Below are 7,572 nucleotides of genomic sequence, written 5' to 3' on the forward strand. Positions count from 1 at the left end.
CGGCCATTCTGACTGCGAAAGCTGAGTACATTGAATCCAAAGCCGGTAAAGACGGCAGCGATAGTGAATGTTAATAAGTTGAAGCAAGTCCTATGCCTCGGTACCCCTTCAAAACAAAACCCACTGAAGAATAGGGGACAAAATACCTGAAGAAAGATAGCACTATTTGAAAAGGAGGTCTGTAATACAGAGTGTTGTTTGAGGTTGCAACAACACGTGCAGGTGAAAAGTGGTCCTCCACTTATGTCAGGACCTAACTCAGTTGATAGAAAGCTGTCAGAAGTGGGATTTGAACCCACGCCTCCAATGGAGACTGCGACCTGAGCGCAGCGCCTTAGACCGCCGGCCATTCTGACTGCGAAAGCTGAGTACATTGAATCCAAAGCCGGTAAAGACGGCAGCGATAGTGAATGTTAATAAGTTGAAGCAAGTTCTATGTATCGGGTGAAAATATCTTGCCGAATGTATTTAGAATCTATAAGAGATCGACATGTAGCAAGGTGTTACCAAGGTTTATGTTGGGACAGTCCGATTTTGTCAAGTGCTGACCTTGTCTACGTAGAAAGGACAGAGTCTTATAAATGTAATACATCTTTAACAGCAGGTCCCACCGAGATTTGAACTCGGATCACTGGATTCAGAGTCCAGAGTGCTAGCCATTACACCATGGAACCCTACGCATGATATTTTAAGCTCAACAGATCCAACAGATTCCAGGTGTAAGATGGAACTATTTGAAAAGGAGGTGTGGAATCCACAGGGTTGTTTTGCAACAACACGTGCAGGTGAAAAGTGGTCCTCCACTTATGTCAGGACCTAACTCAGTTGATAGAAAGCTGTCAGAAGTGGGATTTGAACCCACGCCTCCAATGGAGACTGCGACCTGAGATGGCGCCTTAGACCGCTCGGCCATTCTGACTGCGAAAGCTGAGTACATTGAATCCAAAGCCGGTAAAGACGGCAGCGATAGTGAATGTTAATAAGTTGAAGCAAGTTCTATGTATCGGGTGAAAATATCTTGCAGAATGTATTTAGAATCTATAAGAGATCGACATGTAGCAAGGTGTTACCAAGGTTATGTTGGGACAGTCCGATTTTGTCAAGTGCTGACCTTGACACGTAGAAAGGACAGAGTCCTCTAAATGTAATACATCTTTAACAGCAGGTCCCACCGAGATTTGAACTCGGATCACTGGATTCAGAGTCCAGAGTGCTAGCCATTACACCATGGAACCCTGCGCATGATATCTTAAGCTCAACAGATCCAACAGATTCCAGGTGTAAGATGGAACTATTTTAAAAGGAGGTATGGAATCCACAGTGTTGTTTTGCAACAACACGTGCAGGTGAAAAGTGGTCCTGTACTTATGTCAGGACCTAACTCAGTTGATAGAAAGCTGTCAGAAGTGGGATTTGAACCCACGCCTCCAACGGAGACTGCGACCTGAACGCAGCGCCTTAGACCGCTCGGCCATTCTGACTGCGAAGCTGAGTACATTGAATCCAAAGCCGGAAAAGAGCAGCGATAGTGAATGTTAATAAGTTGAAGCAAGTCCTATGCCTCGGGTACCCCTTCAAAACAAAACCCACTGAAGAATAGGGCGACAAAATACCTGAAGAAAGATAGCACTATTTGAAAAGGAGGTCTGTAATACAGAGTGTTGTTTGAGGTTGGCAACAACACATGCAGGTGAAAAGTGGTCCTCCACTTATGTAAGGACCTAACTCAGTTGATAGAAAGCTGTCAGAAGTGGGATTTGAACCCACGCCTCCAATGGAGACTGCGACCTGAGCATGGCGCCTTAGACCGCTCGGCCATTCTGACTGCGAATGCTGAGTACATTGAATCCAAAGCCGGTAAAGACGGCAGCGATAGTGAATGTTAATAAGTTGAAGCAAGTCCTATGCCTCGGGTACCCCTTCAAAACAAAACCCACTGAAGAATAGGGGGACAAAATACCTGAAGAAAGATAGCACTATTTGAAAAGGAGGTCTGTAATACAGAGTGTTGTTTGAGATCGGCAACAACACGTGCAGGTGAAAAGTGGTCTTCCACTTATGTCAGGACCTAACTCAGTTGATAGCAAGCTGTCAGAAGTGGGATTTGAACCCACACCTCCAATGGGACTGCGACCTGACAGCGCCTTAGACCGCTGGGCCATTCTGATGCGAAAGCTGAGTACATTGAATCCAAAGCCGGAAAAGCGTCAGCGATAGTGAATGTTAATAAGTTGAAGCAAGTCCTATGCCTGGGTACCCCTTCAAAACAAAACCCACTGAAGAATAGGGAGACAAAATACCTGAAGAAAGATAGCACTATTTGAAAAGGAGGTCTGTAATACAGAGTGTTCTTTGAGGTTGGCAACAACACGTGCAGGTGAAAAGTGGTCCTCCACTTATGTCAAGGGACCTAACTCAGTTGATAGAAAGCTGTCAGAAGTGGGATTTACCCCACGTCCAATGGAGACTGCGACCTGAACGCAGCGCCTTAGACCGCTCGGCCATTCTGACTGCGAAAGCTGAGTACATTGAATCCAAAGCCGGTAAAGACGGCAGCGATAGTGAATGTTAATAAGTTGAAGCAAGTTCTATGTATCGGGTGAAAATATCTTGCAGAATGTATTTAGAATCTATAAGAGATCGACATGTAGCAAGGTGTTACCAAGGTTTATGTTGGGACAGTCCGATTTTGTCAAGTGCTGACCTTGACTACGTAGAAAGGACAGAGTCCTCTAAATGTAATACATCTTTAACAGCAGGTCCCACCGAGATTTGAACTCGGATCACTGGATTCAGAGTCCAGAGTGCTAGCCATTACACCATGGAACCCTGCGCATGATATTTTAAGCTCAACAGATCCAACAGATTCCAGGTGTAAGATGGAACTATTTGAAAAGGAGGTGTGGAATCCACAGTGTTGTTTTGCAACAACACGTGCAGGTGAAAAGTGGTCCTCCACTTATGTCAGGACCTAACTCAGTTGATAGAAAGCTGTCAGAAGTGGGATTTGAACCCACGCCTCCAATGGAGACTGCGACCTGAACGCAGCGCCTTAGACCGCTCGGCCATTCTGACTGCAAAAGCTGAGTACATTGAATCCAAAGCCGGTAAAGACGTCAGCAATAGTGAATGTTAATAAGTTGAAGCAAGTTCTATGCATCGGGTGAAAATATCTTGCCGAATGTATTTAGAATCTACAAGAGATCGACATGTAGCAAGGTGTTACCAAGGTTTATGTTAGGACAGTCCGATTTTGTCAAGTGCTGACCTTGACTACGTAAAAGGACAGAGTCCTCTAAATGTAATACATCTTTAACAGCAGGTCCACCGAGATTTGAACTCGGATCACTGGATTCAGAGTCAGAGTGCTAGCCATACACCATGGAACCCTGCGCATGATATTTAAGCTCAACAGATCCAACAGATTCCAGGTGTAAGATGGAACTATTTGAAAAGGAGGTGTGGAATCCACAGTGTTGTTTTGCAACAACACGTGCAGGTGAAAAGTGGTGCTCCATTTATGTCAGGACCTAACTCAGTTGATAGAAATCTGTAAGTGGGATTTGAACCCACGCCTCCAATGGAGACTGCGACCTGAACGCAGCGCCTTAGACCGCTCGGCCATTCTGACTGCGAAAGCTGAGTACATTGAATCCAAAGCCGTAAATACGGCAGCGATAGTGAATGTTAATAAGTTGAAGCAAGTTCTATGTATCGTGAAAATATCTTGCAGAATGTATTTAGAATCTATAAAGATCGACATGTAGCAAGGTGTTACCAGGTTTATGTTGGGACAGTCCGATTTTGTCAAGTGCTGACCTTGACTACGTAGAAAGGACAGAGTCCTCTAAATGTAATACATCTTTAACAGCAGGTCCCACCGAATTTGAACTCGGATCACTGGATTCAGAGTCCAGAGTGCTAGCCATTACACCATGGAACCCTACGCATGATATTTTAAGCTCAACAGATCCAACAGATTCCAGGTGTAAGATGGAACTATTTTAAAAGGAGGTTGGAATCCACAGTGTTGTTTTGCAACAACACGTGCAGGTGAAAAGTGGTCCTGTACTTATGTCAGGACCTAACTCAGTTGATAGAAAGCTGTCAGAAGTGGATTTGAACCCACGCCTCCAACGGAGACTGCGACCTGAGCGCAGCGCTTAGACCGCTCGGCCATTCTGACTGGAAAGCTGAGTATTGAATCCAAAGCCGGAAAGACGTGCGATAGTGAATGTTAATAAGTTGAAGCAAGTCCTATGCCTCGGGTACCCCTTCAAACAAACCCACTGAAGAATAGGGGACAAAATACCTGAAGAAAGATAGCACTATTTGAAAAGGAGGTCTGTAATACAGAGTGTTGTTTGAGGTTGGCAACAACATGCAGGTGAAAAGTGGTCCTCACTTATGTAAGGACCTAACTCAGTTGATAGAGCTGTCAGAAGTGGGATTTGAACCACGCCTCCAATGGAGACTGCGACCTGAACGCAGCGCCTTAGACCGCTCGGCCATTCTGACTGCGAATGCTGAGTACATTGAATCCAAAGCCGGTAAGAGCGGCAGCGATAGTGAATGTTAATAAGTTGAAGCAAGTCCTATGCCTCGGTACCCCTTCAAAAAAAACCCACTGAAGAATAGGGGGACAAAATACCTGAAGAAAGATAGCACTATTTGAAAAGGAGGTCTGTAATACAGAGTGTTGTTTGAGATCGGCAACAACACGTGCAGGTGAAAAGTGGTCTTCCATTGTGTCAGGACTAACTCAGTTGATAAAGCTGTCAAAGTGATTTGAACCCACCTCATGGAGACTGCGACCTGAGCAGGCTCGGCCATTCTGATTGGCTGAGTACATTGAATCCAAAGCGAGGCATAGTGAATGTTAATAAGTTGAAGCAAGTCTATGCCTCTACCCCTTCAAACAAACACTGAAGAATAGGACAAAATACCTGAAGAAAGATAGCACTATTTGAAAAGGAGGTCTGTAATACAGGTTGTTTTGGCAACAACAGCGGTGAAAAGTGGTCCTCCACTTATGTCAGGACCTAACTCAGTTGATAGAAAGCTGTCAAAGTGGGATTTGAACCCGCCTCCAATGGAGACTGACCTGAACGCAGCGCCTAGACCGCGGCCATTCTGACTCTGAGTACATTGAATCCAAAGCCGTAAGCAGCGATAGTGAATGTTAATAAGTTGAAGCAAGTTCTATGTCGGTGAAAATATCTTGCAAATGTTAGAATCTATAAGAGATCGACATGTAGGGTGTTACCAAGGTTTATGTTGGACAGTCGTTTCAAGTGGACTGATACGTAAGGACAGATCCTTAAATGTAATACATCTTAACAGCAGGTCACGAGATTTGAACTCGATCACTGATTCAGAGTCCAGAGTGCTAGCCATTACACCATGGAACCCTCGCATGATATTTAGCTCAACAGATCCAACAGATTCCAGGTGAAGATGGAACTATTTGAAAGGAGTGTGAATCCACAGGGTTGTTTGCAACAACACGTGCAGGTGAAAAGTGGTCCTCCACTTATGTCAGGACCTAACTCAGTTGATAGAAAGCTGTCAGAAGTGGGATTTGAACCCACGCCTCCAATGGAGACTGCGACCTGAACGCAGCGCCTTAGACCGCTCGGCCATTCTGACTGCGAAAGCTGAGTACATTGAATCCAAAGCCGGTAAAGACGGCAGCGATAGTGAATGTTAATAAGTTGAAGCAAGTCCTATGCCTCGGGTACCCCTTCAAAACAAAACCCACTGAAGAATAGGGGGACAAAATACCTGAAGAAAGATAGCACTATTTGAAAAGGAGGTCTGTAATACAGAGTGTTGTTTGAGATCGGCAACAACACGTGCAGGTGAAAAGTGGTCCTCCACTTATGTCAGGACCTAACTCAGTTGATAGAAAGCTGTCAGAAGTGGGATTTGAACCCACGCCTCCAATGGAGACTGCGACCTGAACGCAGCGCCTTAGACCGCTCGGCCATTCTGACTGCGAAAGCTGAGTACATTGAATCCAAAGCCGGTAAAGACGGCAGCGATAGTGAATGTTAATAAGTTGAAGCAAGTTCTATGTATCGGGTGAAAATATCTTGCAGAATGTATTTAGAATCTATAAGAGATCGACATGTAGCAAGGTGTTACCAAGGTTTATGTTGGGACAGTCCGATTTTGTCAAGTGCTGACCTTGACTACGTAGAAAGGACAGAGTCCTCTAAATGTAATACATCTTTAACAGCAGGTCCCACCGAGATTTGAACTCGGATCACTGGATTCAGAGTCCAGAGTGCTAGCCATTACACCATGGAACCCTGCGCATGATATTTTAAGCTCAACAGATCCAACAGATTCCAGGTGTAAGATGGAACTATTTGAAAAGGAGGTGTGGAATCCACAGGGTTGTTTTGCAACAACACGTGCAGGTGAAAAGTGGTCCTCCACTTATGTCAGGACCTAACTCAGTTGATAGAAAGCTGTCAGAAGTGGGATTTGAACCCACGCCTCCAATGGAGACTGCGACCTGAACGCAGCGCCTTAGACCGCTCGGCCATTCTGACTGAAGCTGAGTACATTGAATCCAAAGCCGGTAAAGACGGCAGCGATAGTGAATGTTAATAAGTTGAAGCAAGTCCTATGCCTCGTACCCCTTCAAACAAACCCAGAAGAATGGACAAAATACCTGAAGAAGATAGACTATTTGAAAGGGGTGAAGAGGTGTTTGGAAAAGCAGAAAGTGAGTACCTAACCTTGATAGAAAGGTCAGAAGTGGATTTGAACCCACGCTAATGGAGACTCACCTGAACGCAGCGCCTAGACCGCTCGGCCATTCTGACTGCAACTGAGTACATTGAATCCAAAGCCGGAAAGACGGCAGCGATAGTGAATGTTAATAAGTTGAAGCAAGTCCTATGCCTCGGGTACCCCTTCAAAACAAAACCCACTGAAGAATAGGGGGACAAAATACCTGAAGAAAGATAGCACTATTTGAAAAGGAGGTCTGTAATACAGAGTGTTGTTTGAGATCGGCAACAACACGTGCAGGTGAAAAGTGGTCCTCCACTTATGTCAGGACCTAACTCAGTTGATAGAAAGCTGTCAGAAGTGGGATTTGAACCCACGCCTCCAATGGAGACTGCGACCTGAACGCAGCGCCTTAGACCGCTCGGCCATTCTGACTGCGAAAGTTGAGTACATTGAATCCAAAGCCGGTAAAGACGTCAGCGATAGTGAATGTTAATAAGTTGAAGCAAGTTCTATGCATCGGGTGAAAATATCTTGCCGAATGTATTTAGAATCTACAAGAGATCGACATGTAGCAAGGTGTTACCAAGGTTTATGTTGGGACAGTCCGATTTTGTCAAGTGCTGACCTTGTCTACGTAGAAAGGACAGAGTCTTATAAATGTAATACATCTTTAACAGCAGGTCCCACCGAGATTTGAACTCGGATCACTGGATTCAGAGTCCAGAGTGCTAGCCATTACACCATGGAACCCTGCGCATGATATATTTAAGCTCAACAGATCCAACAGATTCCAGGTGTAAGATGGAACTATTTGAAAAGGAGGTG

The 7,572-nt window shown here is 45.0% G+C and overlaps 16 non-coding genes across 16 annotated transcripts in view; all 16 read right to left on the bottom strand.

Annotated features, from left to right (window-relative positions):
* trnal-cag overlaps nucleotides 1-13 on the bottom strand; it is an 83-nt gene extending 70 nt beyond the window's left edge. Inside the window, exon 1 of the tRNA in view lies at nucleotides 1-13. This exon is cut by the window's left edge and continues 70 nt beyond it. This is a non-coding gene — a tRNA (tRNA-Leu).
* A 261-nt stretch (nucleotides 14-274) lies between these two features.
* Nucleotides 275-356, bottom strand: trnal-cag. The gene has a single exon. It is a non-coding gene; the product is annotated as a tRNA-Leu (tRNA).
* A 246-nt stretch (nucleotides 357-602) lies between these two features.
* trnaq-cug lies at nucleotides 603-674 on the bottom strand. Its single transcript has one exon. It is a non-coding gene; the product is annotated as a tRNA-Gln (tRNA).
* Nucleotides 675-1,163: 489 nt separating this feature from the next.
* Nucleotides 1,164-1,235, bottom strand: trnaq-cug. Its single transcript has one exon. It is a non-coding gene; the product is annotated as a tRNA-Gln (tRNA).
* A 163-nt stretch (nucleotides 1,236-1,398) lies between these two features.
* Nucleotides 1,399-1,481, bottom strand: trnal-cag. Its single transcript has one exon. It is a non-coding gene; the product is annotated as a tRNA-Leu (tRNA).
* A 261-nt stretch (nucleotides 1,482-1,742) lies between these two features.
* Nucleotides 1,743-1,825, bottom strand: trnal-cag. Its single transcript has one exon. It is a non-coding gene; the product is annotated as a tRNA-Leu (tRNA).
* Nucleotides 1,826-2,757: 932 nt separating this feature from the next.
* Nucleotides 2,758-2,829, bottom strand: trnaq-cug. The gene has a single exon. It is a non-coding gene; the product is annotated as a tRNA-Gln (tRNA).
* A 163-nt stretch (nucleotides 2,830-2,992) lies between these two features.
* On the bottom strand, nucleotides 2,993-3,075 carry trnal-cag. Its single transcript has one exon. It is a non-coding gene; the product is annotated as a tRNA-Leu (tRNA).
* A 472-nt stretch (nucleotides 3,076-3,547) lies between these two features.
* On the bottom strand, nucleotides 3,548-3,631 carry trnal-cag. Its single transcript has one exon. It is a non-coding gene; the product is annotated as a tRNA-Leu (tRNA).
* An 805-nt stretch (nucleotides 3,632-4,436) lies between these two features.
* trnal-cag lies at nucleotides 4,437-4,518 on the bottom strand. The gene has a single exon. It is a non-coding gene; the product is annotated as a tRNA-Leu (tRNA).
* A 1,048-nt stretch (nucleotides 4,519-5,566) lies between these two features.
* trnal-cag lies at nucleotides 5,567-5,649 on the bottom strand. Its single transcript has one exon. It is a non-coding gene; the product is annotated as a tRNA-Leu (tRNA).
* A 264-nt stretch (nucleotides 5,650-5,913) lies between these two features.
* On the bottom strand, nucleotides 5,914-5,996 carry trnal-cag. Its single transcript has one exon. It is a non-coding gene; the product is annotated as a tRNA-Leu (tRNA).
* Nucleotides 5,997-6,242: 246 nt separating this feature from the next.
* On the bottom strand, nucleotides 6,243-6,314 carry trnaq-cug. The gene has a single exon. It is a non-coding gene; the product is annotated as a tRNA-Gln (tRNA).
* A 163-nt stretch (nucleotides 6,315-6,477) lies between these two features.
* trnal-cag lies at nucleotides 6,478-6,560 on the bottom strand. The gene has a single exon. It is a non-coding gene; the product is annotated as a tRNA-Leu (tRNA).
* Nucleotides 6,561-7,096: 536 nt separating this feature from the next.
* On the bottom strand, nucleotides 7,097-7,179 carry trnal-cag. Its single transcript has one exon. It is a non-coding gene; the product is annotated as a tRNA-Leu (tRNA).
* A 246-nt stretch (nucleotides 7,180-7,425) lies between these two features.
* Nucleotides 7,426-7,497, bottom strand: trnaq-cug. The gene has a single exon. It is a non-coding gene; the product is annotated as a tRNA-Gln (tRNA).
* Between the last annotated feature and the right edge of the window lie 75 nt (nucleotides 7,498-7,572).

Source organism: Hippoglossus stenolepis, chromosome 4 (genome assembly GCF_022539355.2).
Source record: "Hippoglossus stenolepis isolate QCI-W04-F060 chromosome 4, HSTE1.2, whole genome shotgun sequence".
NCBI lineage: Eukaryota > Metazoa > Chordata > Actinopteri > Pleuronectiformes > Pleuronectidae > Hippoglossus > Hippoglossus stenolepis.